Source organism: Ictidomys tridecemlineatus, chromosome 8, assembly GCF_052094955.1.
Source record: "Ictidomys tridecemlineatus isolate mIctTri1 chromosome 8, mIctTri1.hap1, whole genome shotgun sequence".
In the NCBI taxonomy this organism is placed as follows: Eukaryota; Metazoa; Chordata; class Mammalia; order Rodentia; family Sciuridae; genus Ictidomys; species Ictidomys tridecemlineatus.
In genome coordinates this window covers 79,038,245-79,055,710 of record NC_135484.1, presented here as the reverse complement: position 1 = coordinate 79,055,710, position 17,466 = coordinate 79,038,245, and the positions used below count along the sequence as shown (strand labels likewise).

Genomic DNA, 17,466 nt, shown 5'->3' with positions numbered 1-17,466 from the left:
AGCAAAGTCCAGTTAAAACATATAGTGGGGCTTTGCTGCAGATGCAAGACCCTGGTAAGCAGAATCCCAGCTTTACCTGGCTGCAGCACATCCAACCTTGTTGGCTTGTCCCCGTATATTAGGTAGAATGTCAGCAACAGCCTCTAAGACTGTTGCCATCACAAAAGCACGTGTAGATGGAGGTTTTTCAATTATTTATGCTAATTTGTGAGGATAGGGAAAATAAGGAATATTTGGCCACTACTTTGTGTTCCTTTACTTAAATGTTTTCTTTGTCCTCTTCATACCCAGTTAACTTACCAGACTGTCTAGCAAATTTTAACCTTGAAGATGTTCCCAAATGTGCCTTTCTGGGTCTCTGACTTCCTGATGCTTTCTAGCATTACAGTGTTTGTTGCAGGAATTGCAAGCATCCATGAAGTTTTCAAAAATATTGTACTGAAGGGACTTGCATATCTTTCTCTGGGGGTTTCCAGAACACTGAATTCAAAATGGGACCTCTCTTCTGAACCAAAACATCTGGCTTCACCTGGAAATATTACACACACACACACACACACACACACACACACACACACACACACAGCTTTTTATTGCTTCATTTTGCTTCTACTCAATTGTGTTCTTTCTCCCTTCACCCCAGGTTCATCCCAGAAAATTAGGTTAGCTATAAATGTGATGATCATTAGGAGTGTAGGTGTACATGTGTGTGTAAATTTAGAAACATTGACACTTTCTTCCACACTTATTTATTCCTTCTTAAATCGGGAGAAGAAAAATGACTAATTTCTTGGTTGAAAATGTTTTTGTCATTTTACTATGTACTTGACACCGCTGCAAGTAAATATGTAGGTTTTTACTTAACTGCATCAATTTTTGTAGCTGAAGATTTCAGAAAGCTGCACCAAATCTCAGGCTTCTAAAGAAATTGTCAGTGAGATCAATGCTGCTATATCTGGCTCCAGCGTCATATCCCAGGCGCCTGAGTGCATTTTGAGAAAGAAACAATTTAATAGAAGAAAAAAAAGATGTCTCCCCTTCTGCAGAGCAGGCACTCCACCAATTAACTGCATATCAAATGCTTTTTTCCAGAATTATCATCTTTGGTATAATTTAAAGACGGTTGCTTATCAACTGCTCTTTGTTTTTATTTTTTATTCCTATATCACACGTGGGGCAGGGTTGCAAGATGGTCTGCAACTCAGCCTCATTGCACGACATGGACCCATTCTTTTCTATATCTCAGAGAAAAACTAGGAAGCTTATTTCCTTGTTCTTTCTCCATTGCCTCCAAGGTACATTTGGGCAGTGAGAGGTACTCCCAGGAGCTATACAAGGTGGTAAAGAAGAAAAGGCCATTTTTCTTTGCTGCAGTTCCAGACAGTGCCTCAAAAGCCTCTGCTTCTTTGGAGTCCTCTGGGAAACACCCACTGTGAGCAGCTTGATCATATCTGCAGCCTCATCTTCCCTAGAGACCTTTTAGGACATCTCCCAGATGTCCTAACATTTATTTACCCTGGCCTTTATTTACTCAACCCTTCTAATGGTTGGGTAAACTTCACTTCCTCTATCAACTCTCTCTAAGAAAAAAAAAATCTAGAAAGACTTCTGTTTTCTGATTAAATCCTGAGTGATGGGGGGCAGGGGGAGATTGTTTTCTTGTGTCTCTCTAATAATAAAAAATATTTACAGATATTAGCTAATAACAAGGCACTTATTGAATGCACATCACTTACCACAGAATCATTGCAGTATGTTAGATATGAGAACACAGAGGAAGTCACTTCCTTCAAATAGTTCCCAATGAAGTAGAAATTAATAATGATCATGCATACATTAAATGTATAAATAAATGCAATGACTAAAAGTGTTTGCCAAGGGAAGAATGGATCAGGAAATTTTTGGAGAAAAGAAATTCACACATTTCCTTTATTTCAAAATCTTCCTCCAGCCAAATAAATGCTCAGTAGGTGGGCATCCTAGGCATGTGCTGTTGTCCATGACTGCACCCTGAGCTGTTCTGACATGCTGTCCTGCTAGGGAAGCACCATCATGTATGCCTGGGGCACCAGAGTAGGGAGGCCTGTGAACAAAGAAATGTAGTGTTTAGCTTTCTGCTGCTTCCTGCACATTCACAGAGTACATCCAGGAAGAATTCGAGAGTGAAAATAATGGCCATGAATAGTTGCATTAAAAGGGGCCTCTGCCAGTTGGAAATTTGGGCCTCAGGAGACAAAAATACTGAATTGACTGGCTTAAACTATGTGAGATGAATGCACAGTCAGAGGTTCAGTGGTGCCATCCACCCAGGGTTCTCCTGTCCTCTCCTCTGCTGTCCTCAGCATCAGTTCTATTTTGAAACCATGCTCTTTGTAGAAGTAGGATAGTTGTAACTTTCCTAAGTGAGACATCCAGAAACAAAATTAATATTGAGTGCCCAAAAGGGAGCATGACTTCTGGGTTTGATGTTTTCAGAAATAAGGAAAAATTTCCTCTCACCGGCGCCCCCCTCCCCCAACCTTCTACGCCTCTTGTATGGCCTGTTAGTCAGAAGTAGCTCTTAAGCCCATCCCTGCACATATCATTGGAAAGAATAGGACTATGAAAATCAGCCAGGATTTAACCTTGAACTTGGGATAAAACCAGTTTTTTGTGCCATGGTGATATGGGATGGATGTCTGATGCTATGTTTATGGCAATAAGAAATAAGGAGAGGATGTGCTGCCCCCATCCAACTCAGGCAACTGTACCAAAGTCACTTGTGTGAATTTGGGGTGACACAAAAAGACCACAGGACACAAAATACCTTTTTCAATGAGCTTCAGGACAGCTTCCCTCGCTCCCAGCCTCAGATTCCCACAATGGGGAGAAGAGAAAGTTACAAAAGGCTGACAAGAGAGAGGGAGCACACGTTCTGAGATTGGCTTTTATTGGGGGATGCTGTTTCTTAGAAGATTCTATCCAAAAAAGGGGGGGCAAGGAGTAGGATTACAAAGTGAGTGTAAATCAACCCTATCAGGTAACGTCTACACCTGGAGCCACACCTCATTATCCCAGCGGAGGTAAAGCCTAAGTTATTACAGGTGCAATAATTGTTCAGTATCTCTTGCTCAGGACTCAATGGCATGTATTTCCAGAGTGGCTCCCCACAAAGATACATGTAGTTTTCTCTTAAACTGATCCAAAAGGGCAGATATTTATTGTAATAAGAAGCTGGGCCCGGCATGATGTCATATGCCTATAATCCCAGTGGCTCAGGAGTTCCAAGCCAGCTTCAGCATAAGTGAGAGCTAAGCCTAAGCAACTCAGTGAGACCTTGTCTCTAAATAAAATACAAAATAGGGCTGGGGATGTAGCTCAGTGGTTGAGTGTCCCTGAGTTCAATTCCTAGTAATTCCTGTACCACGCCCCCCCCCAAAAAAAGAAAAAAAGAATCTGAGCGGGACTCTAGGACTTGCTGGCACCATATTGTTAATGAGAATTACAGATCTTTTGGGAATTTCTGCAGTACTCCCATCTTATTTTGCACTGCAGCACTCAACTATGCTTGAATTCAATTGTATTATACTATGTAAGTCAGCTTTCTGTCACTGTGACAACATGCCCTAGACAAACAACGATAAAGGCAAAAAGGTTTATTTTGGTTCATGATTTGGGAGGTTTTAGTCCATACTCTGTAGGCTTTGTTGTTTGGGGAGCTGTGGCGAGTCAGAACATCCTGATGGGTAGCATGTGGTACAGCAAAGTCGCTTACCTCATGGTATCTGGGAAGCAAAGAGAAAGAGATTCTCTTTCAAATGTATGCCCTGACCAATCTTTCCACCAGGCCTCCCCTCCTAAAAGTTTCATCACCTTCCAAATGTCTCTCAAAGGCGGAGCATCTGGGCCTTTGAGAGACATTTAAGATCCAAACCATAACACTCTATGGAAATTATGTTCAACTGTTTCCAGAAATCTACTTTCAATTCTGATCTTAATGAGAGTACTACTTCTTTATACAACAATGTTAGGATCAGAAAAATAGCTCATCACTGTACTTAGGGCACAGAAATAGAATTCCATTGTTGCACTGAGCTCCCTGGACTTCAATAATCGATGGGCAACAAGAAAGTATTCTTGCCACCAGTGATATGCCTATAAACACTTTTCTATAGGATGACACAATGCCAGACCTGGGACACCTGGAGACGATCTGCCCCATTGTTTTCTAGATGTTATTAGGTTTTCTGCAAAAAATACAGTGGCTCTTCTGTTGACTATGTTAGAGAAATGCTGGGTAAAACAAGTTAAACAGGCCGATTTGGTTCAGGACCTCACTGAGCTTTTTGATATGGTGCCATTGTGCAAAAAGGCACATTATATTCACAGCTACTTGAACTTATTTGATCACAGACTACAAAGTAGAATATGGCAAGACTGATGTGCATAAACTACTTTGGGTAATGCTGCCCAGATGCTTCATTTTATACCTAAATAAACTCCTCACTTTACCCCAGGATCCCTTAGGAAACAGGTGAAATATTGAAAAGGAATTTAAAATAGAAAACAAAGTGGCTAGACGTAGTAGTGCATGCCTATAATCCCAGGGTGCGGCAGGAGCCTCAGCAACTTAGTGAGGCCCTAAGAAAATTAATGAGACTATCTCAAAATTAAAAAAATTAAAATGACAGACATTAGTCTGTCCATGAATTTTTTAGACTGTAGTTTGAATTTTCCTAAGCTCTTAGAACTGTTGAAAAAAAAAATAGCTGGTAGGATTTTTAAGAGTGTTCTATCAATGGGGTGAAGTATTGAAGGTGTTTTCAAGAAATAAACTAGTGGGTTACTTAAGAGTGATACAAAATTTCCCTCTGTAAAAATGGATGAAGCCACTCTTTGTACCCATGGTGCAGAAGCAATTTCTGTCAGGGGAGCTGACCCATCAAGAAGACAAAGATCACAATCTGGGTGGGGAAGGATCACTTCAAGTTCTGTACAAGACTGTTGCCCAGAAAAGTTGAGGATGAAAATAATGAGGGCAAAGAGGATAATCCTCTGAAATGGTCAAAATCCTAAATTTCAATAACAATTTGCTAAAAGCATGTTACTGACCAGGGCCATTTATATGAAATATAGGATTGGCCCCCAGATGGTAAGAAAAGAGGACAGAGTTCAGGAGCAGGTACCGCCAAATTAGGGCCCTCTGGCGAAAAAGGCTAAGGGCCTCAGACTTCACCCATTTTAAGTGTTTCCCAGAGTGGTTGCTGATTTTTGTCTGAATTGTTTATGTCAAAAATGGATATTTTCCCAATGATCCTCAAGAAATAAGAAAGACAAAATTCTATCTTAGACTTTGATTATATCCTGTAATTTAAATCCCTCTGCATACATTGTGTGTGTGTTGCTGGAGTGGAGCATTGCTTAGAGATAATCAAGCAAATCAATAAGTACTTATATTATAAGTACCTTATACTAACAAGGATATTTATTAACAACCTCAGTTCTAAGATGGAACTAAACTGTGGTAACAATTTTAAAATCTGTAATAAATTCAGTTAAGGTCAATAGTCAATCAGAATCTGAATGAATAGATATATTATCAGAATATCTTGAAAAAGAATTTATATTAATTGATTGGCTGTTTTAATATTAATAAAATATATAAAATTCAGTATTGATCAGGGAGAACATGGTACAAATTTTAAAAGAAATCTGATTGAATGGTTGTTTTCTTACGCTTTTATAAAAGCATTGAGGATAATTTGTTAATCTGTTTCTCTGAGTCCTACATAATAGTTTCATTTGCCTCCAAAACTTCTAGAAGCTACTCCTAGTTACTTTAATGAGTTTTTCTCTTCCTCCATTTAAATTTGTTTTTTTTTCCAAACAGCAGCCACAGGGCTAAACGTAGGTGAGTTGGTTATATTAAGGGAGCTACAGTAATTAAATTATTGTACTATTGCCACCCCTCAAGCTGTAATTAGAAAGGATGAAAGCTTAATTTTTCTATCAACAAAGTCAATTTCATCCAAGCTGTTGTTCAGATTGCCACATACATTTAAAAAGTGCATGTCTAAACTAATGGGGAGCAAATGAAATTTAAACCCCTCATCACAATAACATGGGTGGATTGTAAATTTATGGCGCATATTCTCTATAGAAAAACAAGTCTATTCAAAACATATGTAGAAGTCCTCAGGCAAGCACAGCAGTGTGGATATAAGGTACCCACTGTGTGAGCTTGTGGCAAAAAGGTCTCTAATAAATTAGAGTAAACAGCATCCGAACTGTCCTCACCTTGGTTTCTCTGTTCAACCTAGCAAGGAAAGAAAGTTAGCATTAATTGGTACGCTCAAAGGAACAGGCACTTAGAGTAATTAAGTCAGATGCAGAAAAACAGCTCTGCATTGAAAGGCTGACAGCAGGACTCAGGCACAATATTCATAATGAGTGGCTGAGGATTTTAATGGATGGAGGCTTAGAGACTAATGGACAATTAATGTAAAACAGATGACTTCCCTTGGCGATGACAGTCTTTTAAAAGGCGCTTCACCTGCTGCTCAAACAAATGTGGCTAAAGTGAAATGAAAAGAGAAATGAGGTCTTACTGAACGGGGCCACAGCTAGTATTCGTGTCTCTGCTTTTTCCTCTCATATTTTCAAAAACTAGGTCAGGAATTTAACAGTTCCCTGCAGTGGGCAGTACCAGCCCCCTCTTTTGGCCTCCCGCCATCCAGGGTGGACTGAGATCACTGACTGTGTCTCTTAAACCTTCTAAGGAGCTGCCCTAAGGGCTCGCCTTGTTTTATGGGGGAAAAGAAGACAGGGCACCTTATAATGCGACAGGATATCTTTGAAAATGACACCAAACCTCCCCTACATAAGAACTGCAGTAAATACATAACAGAACATCTCTTTTTAGAAATGATTTCTTCTCAAGCTGGGCCTTTCATTGTGCTTACTAAGGTAAGACAGAGTCCTCCACATTTGAGCTTTAAAACCAGAGGCAGGCTCTTCTGATAAGTGGATAGATATGAAAAATACACGCTGAAATCAAATCAGTTGTTTGAAAAGAGAAATCTATTTCCTATAAGAACAATGCTGCCGTGACATCAAATTGCCATATGATCCTGCAAAGCCTGTTGAACCCAGACTGGGACTTAATGCTGGTCAATCAGAGCCCTGAATCCTAGGCACAAGAGGTGCTGCCAATACAGGAGAGTAGAAGAGGGAGAAGAAAGTACGTCCCTTTTCCTCTTAGTGGAAAGTAGGACTGGACTGAATTATAATTTTGAGATACAAACTAATCCTTGACAATTTTCTGTTCTCCAACATCCTTGCACAGGACCCTCAGGAAATCAGTGCCTTGATGTGATTTGGTTTCTGGGTATCTCAAACCTGCTGCCACTCCCTATCACTCCAAGTGTCCCTAACTTAATAATTCTTTACTCATTCTCCTCTTGTTTCTCTTCCATTTGTTCAAAATAGTATATCCCCGCTAGAAATTAGAGGAAAGCAACTTGCACCAGCTAATTAACACCCTTGGGTGATGGCCTGAACACTCCTAGAAGTCTTTGCATATTTAAAAAACAAAATGCATCTCTAACTGACAGAATTTTTGTGAGAAGAAAATCAAGTGAAAAATGTCAGATATCTCAAATGTATCTACACATAGAGGAGAAATGTACGAGAATATTAGTTATGGCAGAGAAAAGTAGAAGCCACATGAAAGTCAAGAGGAAAGTGTCTGAATTAAATATAGCATGCTCCTACTGTGTGATCTTATGCAGGAGTTACCGGTGGCCATTAGAAAAATCACAGAAAGTCACCCTTTCCTCACAACCTGGCTGGGTTCCAGCCCCAGTGTGCCCACTCAGCAGGACACTTCCAGGTCACACAGTTTATAAGCCCTGCCTACCCCCACAGAGAACAAAGAGAACACACAGCTGTAGCAGGGGCAGAACTGGGATTGAAGTCACAAATATAAATATAAGTGGATTGTGTGTGATAAGCCAGAAAGTTGTGTCGTAGGTATGGCACTGACTCTTAAGTTGGATAGGCAAGAAAAATCTAATTACTTTCTTCAAATTAAATCTGACTGCCATCCCTAATGCCACTGAATTGGCAAGAAATTCAATCTCAGTTATGTGTCTCCCTTCCTTATCCCTGGGCATACATAAAAATTTGGAAAGCTTAGTTGGTGCCCAGAAAGAAGCAAGCCTTTTAATGTACCGCGGGTGTGTGTATCCTTACTATCCTAGGCTTAATCTGAGGAGGTTGGCTCACCTGGTTCTGACCAAGCCGCTTCTCTACAAGCCCACTGGAAGACTGAAGCAGGCTCAGTGAATCCTGGAGCCTTCTAAGGAAAGGGCACTGATTCTCAGCCTTTGGGTAGATGCAACTTTCTTCCATTTCAACATCTTGTCTGCTCCTTGGACAAATACATTCAGCTATCCCCTACCCACACGCAGAGACACCCTCCAGCACAACCCTAGCATTGAGCTCAGATCTCAGGCTCCTGAGAGACTAGGGAGGTTTCCAGGTTGCCAGGAAGATCCCTTACCTGAAAGCAGTAGTTCTCAGTGGGTGGATCGTAGCCTGCAGTATCAGCATTCAAGGGAGACTTAGGGTTAGAAATTCCAGTTCTGGACTCCATCCCAGACTTGCTGAATCAGAAACTCTGGGGCAGGCTGTGTCTTAAGTCCTTCAGGTTCCTCAAAGAAACTTGAATTTTTTTTTTTTTCTCGGACACCTCAACATTCACTCAGAGCTGGGGATGTAGCTCAGTGTTAGGGTTCTTGCCTAGTATACACGGGGTCCTGGGTTCAATCCCCATGACCGTCACCACCACCACCAAAAAAAAAAAAAAAAAAATAGTGCCAGTTAGAGGCAAAGGAGCTTTTAGTGCTGCCTACCCCCTTTAAATTAGAAATTAGATAAAAACAAAACCATTCTCATTCTTTCACATTCCTCTCTGGGGTTGGGGAGGGACTAAAGAAATAATTAAATACCTTCATTAACTATCTCTTCCCCCTGCCCTTTAAAGCATTGTAAAGCACAGTCTGGATTTATAAAATATAAAGAAAACCTGAGAACTTACCTGATCCACATCTCACCAGCAAGTTCTCACCTCCACCTTCCAGGTTTAAGAATTCAGAAGGCTTTGTCCTGGAAAAAAAAAAAAAAGAAAGAAAGAAAAGAAAAAAGAGCATGCTGAGAAATAAAGGTCAAGTATTCAGACTAGGCTGTTCCACATCTCCATGGAATGAAGAAAAGTGTGAACACCCCTGGAATTTCAATTGGATCTCCTTGTGCAAGGAGTTTTATACGGAGTGAGACAGGACCAGCACATAACTTCCTTGCACTGAAGAATTTCATAATAAGAAAATACCATCATATTACACTAGGTAAATGCCAATTTTTATCATACCATCTAATTTCAACTTTGATATAGAGGTTTCATTTATGTGAAAGTGGAGAGTCATCATTTTCATTCTTAAGCCCTATTAAATGTCACCCGTTTCCTGATGCATCCTCCTGCTGCCCCAGATACTTCTAACACATTTCAGACCTGAAATTTTCAGAGCTGCTTCTTCTTTTCTAAGTCATTTTAAGAACCTGGCATTAAAACATAATTACATGACTGAGAAATACTTTTAAAGCCTGCTCAGTATGACTTTTTTTAATAGTGAGGTTTCCGAATTGCATGCCTCAAAGGATGATTTTCTGAGCTGTGTATAACTGGAGAGCGTCTCTCCGGGCCCATTAGTCACCTTACAAAATTACATGAACTCTTTTAGGCCCCCTAGGATAGCTACGATTTAAGAATAAATGAATGGATTATGTTTCATGTGACCATATTTTAAAACAATGTATATTAACAACCAAGACTGTTGGACCGTTTTTGGCTCCTGAGATTATAGTCACAATTGCTATAAAATAGAAGATTCTCTTTTTATAGAATAAAAAAGAACATTTTAAAGACAAATTGAGAATCAGACTCCAGTTTTACTTGAGGAAATCCAGGCCACAGATCAATCCAGACCTTGCTCAAGGTCACACAGTCTGGTTTCAGTGCAGCAGGAATTGGACTCTGTCCCCTACGCATTCCTGCAACTGCCAATTGTCGGATCAGCCAATTCTTATTTTTCCAGTGGCCAAAAATCCTGTCCATTACCTTCCATCACACGATTGCCACCTAGTGCTATCAGTGGACATTGCTGCTTATGTAATGACTGGGCTCAGGCCAAAACACAAACAGAATAATAATCAATTCATCTTTAAAAGTTATTGAGATTCTATTGCTATGTTAGGTCCTTTATTTATGTTGTCTTATTTAATCCTCACACTATGAACTGAGCATTTTTATCCACAAAGGAATGAGATTCATAGAGATGAAGAAACTGGTCCAAATTCACAGAGCTTTGCCCCCAGGTGCAGTAGCTGAATCGTGTCCTTCCCTGGGGCTGAGTCCCTGTCCTGTAACTTTGGTCTACATAAGGCTGGGTTCTAGTTCTTTTTGGACCTCTCTGATCTGTGATGTTCTTCAGGCTTCAATGACTGGCTCAGGGATAGTCAATAAGGCCCCCTGACACTTTTGCTAGGACAGGTGAGGAGGAGGTACTTGCTATTTCCACTCACAGAGTATGTGGTAAAAATAGTTGAGCCAGACCCTGTGAAGTAGAGCTGAGAATCAAGTCATCAAAATACCGGAAAAGCTAAAGGATGGAAAAAACTGAACAAGGTTACACGCCTTGTGCCCTCAATTCCAACTGTGTTTGAAGCCAGTTCCTGGGTGTTTCCGTTCTGAGTCAGTAAAGGCCTTTTTAAGGATTAAGCCAGTTTGAAATGGGTTTTTCGTGTCTTGAGCTGAAAAGTCCTAATACTGAGGATTTGCCCTTTCTGGGTTCCTTTTCTTTCTTTACTTTCAACTGTCAACAAATCAATATTGGTATCATGCCTATGCTTACAAAACATGAATCTGTTTTCCAGAACTTATCATTCTATTCTTATAGCTACAGTACTTAAGAAATCATTTGAAAATATGTAACTATAATTTTAACACAAAACTATATATAAACTACAATACAAAAAAAAAATACCTTGAAAATCTTTTCTCATCCTAAATATGAGCTTCTCAAAAGCAACCAGGAAGTTTACAATCTAAAGTAATTATTCTTTCATTAAGGCAAAAATTGAATAGAGCTTTGGGGCTTGTAAGAGAGTTTAGCCATCTGTCCAGGATTCATGTGTCATTATGGCTTGGAGGAGTACCGTGGGTTTTGACAAATGAGACATATTCCTTTGAGAATATCATGCATTTATTCAAGGCAAGATCAAGATATATGCATACTTGGGTAAAGGTGGCCTTGAAAATCATTTTTTTAAGTTCAAAATTTTTGGATGATGGGAGAAATTAATTTCCTTTCTTAAAATTACTCATTCCTTTTTTTCAGTATTTCAAATAAGAAACTTGTTACATGCAATTTTCTAAACCAGACTACTTCCTGGGAGTTAAATTGTTTATATTTCAATACTAACATAAATAACTCAATCCCAGAAAACAGCACCATGCTAATAATTTGTTTTTCCAATGTTAATGACTACCAGCTTTTGGAGAGTGTTTGCTAGTTAGGTTGAAGGTTGTAGCCTCGTTGGTGACAGCCTCAAGTGCCTATCACAAAAGTATCCAACAAAGATGATTTGGCTGCAGCAAAGGGAATTTTGTTTGTTTGTTTGTTTGTTTGTTCAGGAGGAAGAGGTTTTTCAAATAATGTACACAGCCATGAATAGACATTGGAGTTAAGTGCTACAGTTTTTACTGACTTATTTCAGCAATTTAAAAACAACCATTTTAAAGACTATTGACCAAGGAAGCTGCAGTTTGCTGACTTGTCCCCTCTCCCCACCACTCCTGGTTTCCAAGAAGCCTCAGGAGCAGCAGGATGAGAGAGCTAAGTGGGCATGACCTCACCACCTTAGCTCTTCCCATTCAACCATTGCAGCTTTGCTCTGAGCTCTTTTTTTTTTTTAATTTTTTTAAATAAATAAATTGTTTTTAAATTTTTTATTCCAACTTGTTATATATGACAGCAGCTCCTTTTTCAAGTGTTGAGCTTCTGTTAAAGATTTTCTTTCACTCATTCAAGCAGCTGTTTTCCTAGCATTGTGCTAAGGCTTGGAGGCCCTCCCCTGAACAAGAAAGTCAACCACCCCCAATTTATGTTCTAGCACAGGAACAGATATTACCCAAATAAACAAAAGAATTTTTAAAAACAATACAGGTAGAAATTAGTAATGATAAAGAGAATGAAGTGGTAGAGTGAGAAACAGTGACTTAAGGGGACAGGCATCAGTAGAAAAAACAGTGGGGAAATGCCTCACTGAGAAAGTGGTACCTGAGGAATGTACTGGAGCCATTTGAAAGCTGTAAACAGAGGTGTAATAGTTTGAAAATTTTTTAAAAAATAACTTTTATATGTTTGGTAGAAGAGGCAAGAGAGAATGAAAGCAGATGAGCTGGGCTAGGCTCAACTGGGATCATCCCGGGGAGAAATCCTGATGGCTAGGATCAAGAGAGTAGCAGTGGAGATGGAGAGAAATGGGTGCTTTGGGGCACATTTTGGAGACTGATGGAATTTTGTATGGTTTGGATACAATTGATGAAGTAAAAAAAGAAATTAAGAATTACTGCTAGTTTTTTTTTTTTGTTGTTGTTGTTTGTTTTGGTTTTGAGCAGTTGGATGAATGGTGATGTTTTTAACTAAGGTAGCAGAAATAGGAAGAGAGATATGCAGAAAGTTTGGTTTTGGATAGCTTTGGTTTCAAATGCCTCCTAATTATTCAAACTGAGATGCAGAGGAATCGGTTTCGTATGGAGACAGGAACTGAGAAAAGAGATCAGGCCCTAGAGACCTAGTTATGAGAAAATCATAGATCTAAAACATTGGAGTTTTAGATGTTCAAGATGATCACCAAGAAGGAGACCCAAGACCATGTACCAGACACTCATGTTCAAGATGATCACCAAGAAGGAGACCCAAGACCATGTACCAGACACTCAAACAATTATAGTAGAAGCAGAGAAAGGAAAGGAAGGATAGAATGAAAATCTAATAAAGATAATAGATTCTGCAATCAGATAACTCTCACTATCCAAAGAAAAAAAGAAATCTGCTACAATTGCCATGGATGTTCCCAGAAATAAGATGGAGGCATCAAAAACTCGGTCAAAACTCTTGGTTGATAGAAGTAGAAAATTGTGGCCAGTAATTCAAAAGTAAACTAAAAGAATTCAATGAGTTCTCCTACTCTTCAGAAGCCTTCAAAGATCCTAATAGGGAAATTTATCTCATTCCTGAAATGTTATATACTCTGGGGAAAAATTCCCTGATCTTGGATGTCGCAGCTAGGATTCATTTACTTTCACCTGGTCATCCTACAGCATGTCCCAGTACCAGTGTGGCTCTATCAGAAGGTACTAGTCTCAACTACTCTCTTCAGGGTTGACTCCTCTTTCATGTCAAACAAGGATTTCAATGTTCCAAATGTAAATTATCCTATGAAGAATTTTTCCAAATGTCCTGCCAGGCAAGTTCCATTGACATCACTAGCCATTGGTAGGATACATTTTAGTAATGTTGAAGCACAACAAGGGAAGAATGGACTTCTGTATTTCTTTGTATTCAACAAGTTCTTTGGACAAAGGGAACTTGCAAATATGCAAAAGTTCTCCAAATACTACGTATGCATCCAAAGGGATTATGTGGAAGGATGGATTTTGTCAGACCACAGAGGGGTACGCTTTCCTTACATCAGTGGGAACCTTTCCTGATACTGTTAATGTTCATTATTCTCTGATTTTATATTTGTGAATTTTCCTACCGGACAAAATTTATTTGTAAGCCGAAAATCAGTGTCCCTAGAGCTTTCTCAGTTACTCATGGACATCCACCGTGTAGCAAAAATTGGGGGCACCTGTATTCAGTTGAGACTGAACAAGGTGATACTCTACCTTCTTGTTTTAGTTCTTTTACTACAAATGAGTGCTGTTTTTGCAGTCTATTTAGTACCATGTTTCTCATTTTTTGTGCCTTTTGTTGACAATTTTGTCCTTTAAAATGTACCCCGACCCAAGCAAGTGCTTAAGTGCTGTCCAGTGTTTCTAAGCACAAGAAGGGTGTGCTGCACCTTATGAAGAAAATACATGTGTTAGATGATAAGTTTCATTTAGGCATAAGTCATACTGCCCTTGCCCTGGAGTTCAAAGTTAATGAACCAACAGTATATATTAAATAAGTTGTATAATACAAGGGTACATACTATGTGATCAGAGAATTCCAAGAACCTAATCCCATATTTCTTCTTAGAACAAGGCTTAATATTTGCATGACTTAAGAGAACATAACTACCACAAATAACAAGAACCAACTGCATTTACGTTATCAAAGGATCACCACTCAAGTGGCTTTTCTAAAGTAAGACACACATATCAAGGTGGTCCTAGTCTCCATTTAATGTAGACAGTCTTTAAAAGACAGATCCTCTTCCTTTTAAAATGACTAAAACAAAACAACAGAGAAATCAAATATTTAAAGCATTGCTTAATCAGTGTTATACTCCCCGCAGGAAGTGGGGTGTGTGTGTGTGTGTGTGTGTGTGTGTGTGTGTATGTGTGTGTGTATGTAAAAATAAAACTAAACACCAATTTCACAGTAAAATTGGTATGTATGAAGTGCTTGGTGCTAATCCTAGTATATATTAAAATATTAGTATAATATGCTCAACCAAAGAAATTGCACAGAAGGGAAAGGAGAGGTACTGAGAAAGTACATCAGCCAAATTACACATGTGCATTTATAAATATAGCACATGAATTCCACTTTTATGTATAATTATAATGCACCAATTAAAAAATAAAATAGAAAGGAAACCAGTAAAAGTAGTGGGGGAGAGATGAGAGAAGGAAAAGGGGGAAATACTAGGGAATTTATGTGCATGTACGAATACGCCACAATGAACCCCACTATTATGTATAATTATATACACTAATACAAACATTAAAAAGAAATTGCACCAAGAGATAGTATTTTGATACTAAATATTAGAATTAAACATATCTCAAATATTAATATTATTATCACACTTTTACCCCATATGTTATGTAAAACATTTTCCCAGAATGAAATACATATTCTTTCTTGGAAATATCTGTAGGGAATTGTTAAATAATGGTACAAACACATGATAGATAATTACACAAGTATGACGAGTCATGTTTTAGAAGAATATTTAATATGGTAGGATGTTTGCTGTACAATAAAAACCCAAAAGTCTAGGCACAATAGGATGATAATTTTTAAGTTTTCTACAAACACTTCTAACATAAAATCCCACAGTATTTGAAATTGTAAACTTCAGCTATCACATTGAAAGTAATTTTTATTTTCTATGTGCTAGTGTGAATTTTCTCTATTTCCTACAGGCATATTACGTTATAAAGTAAAAATAAAAAACTGTCATTGTGATTTCCATAATTTACTACTTTTTATTGTTCAAGCCTAGAAAGTAGCCACACTTGTTTTCATTTTAAGAAGCTACATTTTTGTTATCACTTGACATCTCCGATAATTGGTGAAAGCTGAATGAAACATAAATAGTCATAGTCAAGTCTGTATTCTTCTAGTAATAAATAGCAATATGAATAACCCTTTGTAGATTATACAAAAACTCTGTTGGTTTGGAAGTGAGATGCATTTTTCATGCAGAAAACATATCTCTCCAAAGCTAAACATCAAAAAGAGCCTGTCTCCCTGGAGTACCTTGCCTCTGGCAAACACAGGAAGGAGGCCACCAGGCTGCTGAGGAATAGGGGGATGCTGGGATCATTTGCAAAATAGATAACCTTCTTAACATATATCGTAAATCAGGATGTAAATTGAAAAAATAAAAGAATAGGCAAATCTAGGGGAAATGGTCTAGAATCACATGGTATGTAGACAAATATGTGTACCAAGTATACAATATGTAGGCAGTAAGTGTACCTGGGAGCAAACAGTCTCGTCAGCTATAAGAATGATGTAAACAGGTTGAATAATGTTATTCTTAATAAGAAAGGGTGTATATTTTGGCATATTTGAACCTATAATTGAACCTCCTATGGAGTAATAAAAAGAATTCCTAGTGAATGGTAAGCCCTCATTTTTACATTAATTATAAATTAATTTGTAAACTTTAGTATAATAATCCTTTAAGCCATATGCTTTAAAAATGTTCTGTGTTCATTTTAAGCTTAAAAAAAAACAAGCATGAGCTATTGTTCTCCTAGCTTTCATTTATAAAAAGCTCATCTAAGTACTATAAGCCATCAATTCTTAGACATTGATTTTTATTTCCCTACTATTCTTTGTTCTTATGTGTGCTCTCAGTTTTTGTTGTAGTCTTTCATAGGCACCACGAATTGTGTTTGTTTTCCCCCTTTAGGGCTGATTTCACCCAATGTACATCCCAAAGAAAATTCTGACTCAGGAGGCCTCTTCTATTCCAGCAGACTGGAGAATATAAGAAACTGGCTACTTAGAGAGCTTTTGAACAACAGATTTTATGTGCAACTTTGAGGTTCCACTTGGCAGTATCTTGGCGCCATCTTGACATGAGATCATAATAAGGCCAGAGAACACAAGAATAATCATGCAACTTCAGATACTCATGAGACCTAAAAGGTTGCTCATACTACCCTCTCTTTTTTTCTACAGTTCCATAGCTCCAGGCTTTATCTACAATTCGAGATCAGGTATAGAGGAATAGAAGAGGAGGTAGTATTGTATGTGATCAGAAATAGAGAGACATTTCCCAACTGGAAGAGTCTGTGCCAACCCTGTGGGATCTCTGGTTGGGTTGAATATTAACAATTGTCATGTGACTTGTACAGTGCTGGTAGAAGAGGTGATATAGCCACTCATTTATAGCCTCAGCTCCCCCTATATCCAGCCCATTACCACTAATAGTCTGCAAAGAAAGTGAGGGATTTTCCTGGGGAAACTATGAACAATAGTGCTTGACCAAAAGTTCAATCTGTCAGAAGACATCTGTTCAATAAGATATTATTTGTACTAGATTTTCAACTTTTTGGAGAAAATGCTTATAAATTTTTATAACTGTCTATACTCACCAAAGTTTTTTTTAAAACCTAGCAGATTATTTGTGAAGTATTTTTGTCTTTTTAGCTTCAAATGCTCTGTTTCATTTTTACATTAATATTTATCTAGGAGTTTGTTTTTTTTTTTTTTTTTACTTACCCTAAAAAGAAAGACTTCAAATACTAGCACAATAATGCCACTTGCTTCATTGAGTCTAGGGTATTTTAACTTCCCAGAAAAACTGGAAAGAACCAAAAGATTGGCTGCATGTGCTGTCTGTTGGGAGGATAAACAAAGCCTTTTTATATTTGAAGAATCATAGATCATGTTAGGCCTCGGAAGAGTGATA

At 38.4% G+C, this 17,466-nt stretch overlaps 1 long non-coding RNA gene across 6 annotated transcripts in view; it reads right to left on the bottom strand.

The window, feature by feature from the left end:
- Positions 1–1,898: 1,898 nt before the first annotated feature.
- The window catches only part of LOC144366148 (uncharacterized), a 51,853-nt gene continuing 36,285 nt past the window's right edge, over positions 1,899–17,466 (bottom strand). For 2 of the 6 annotated variants that reach the window (XR_013425036.1, XR_013425035.1), the window contains 3 exons: positions 9,080–9,147; positions 8,543–8,798; positions 3,621–3,764 (listed from right to left, as the gene is read on the bottom strand). This is a non-coding gene — a long non-coding RNA (uncharacterized LOC144366148). Of the gene's footprint in view, positions 2,084–3,620; positions 3,765–6,276; positions 6,296–8,542; positions 8,799–9,079; positions 9,148–17,466 lie in introns of those variants that run through there. The other 4 variants (XR_013425038.1, XR_013425037.1, XR_013425040.1 and 1 more) reach the window with 4 other exon arrangements.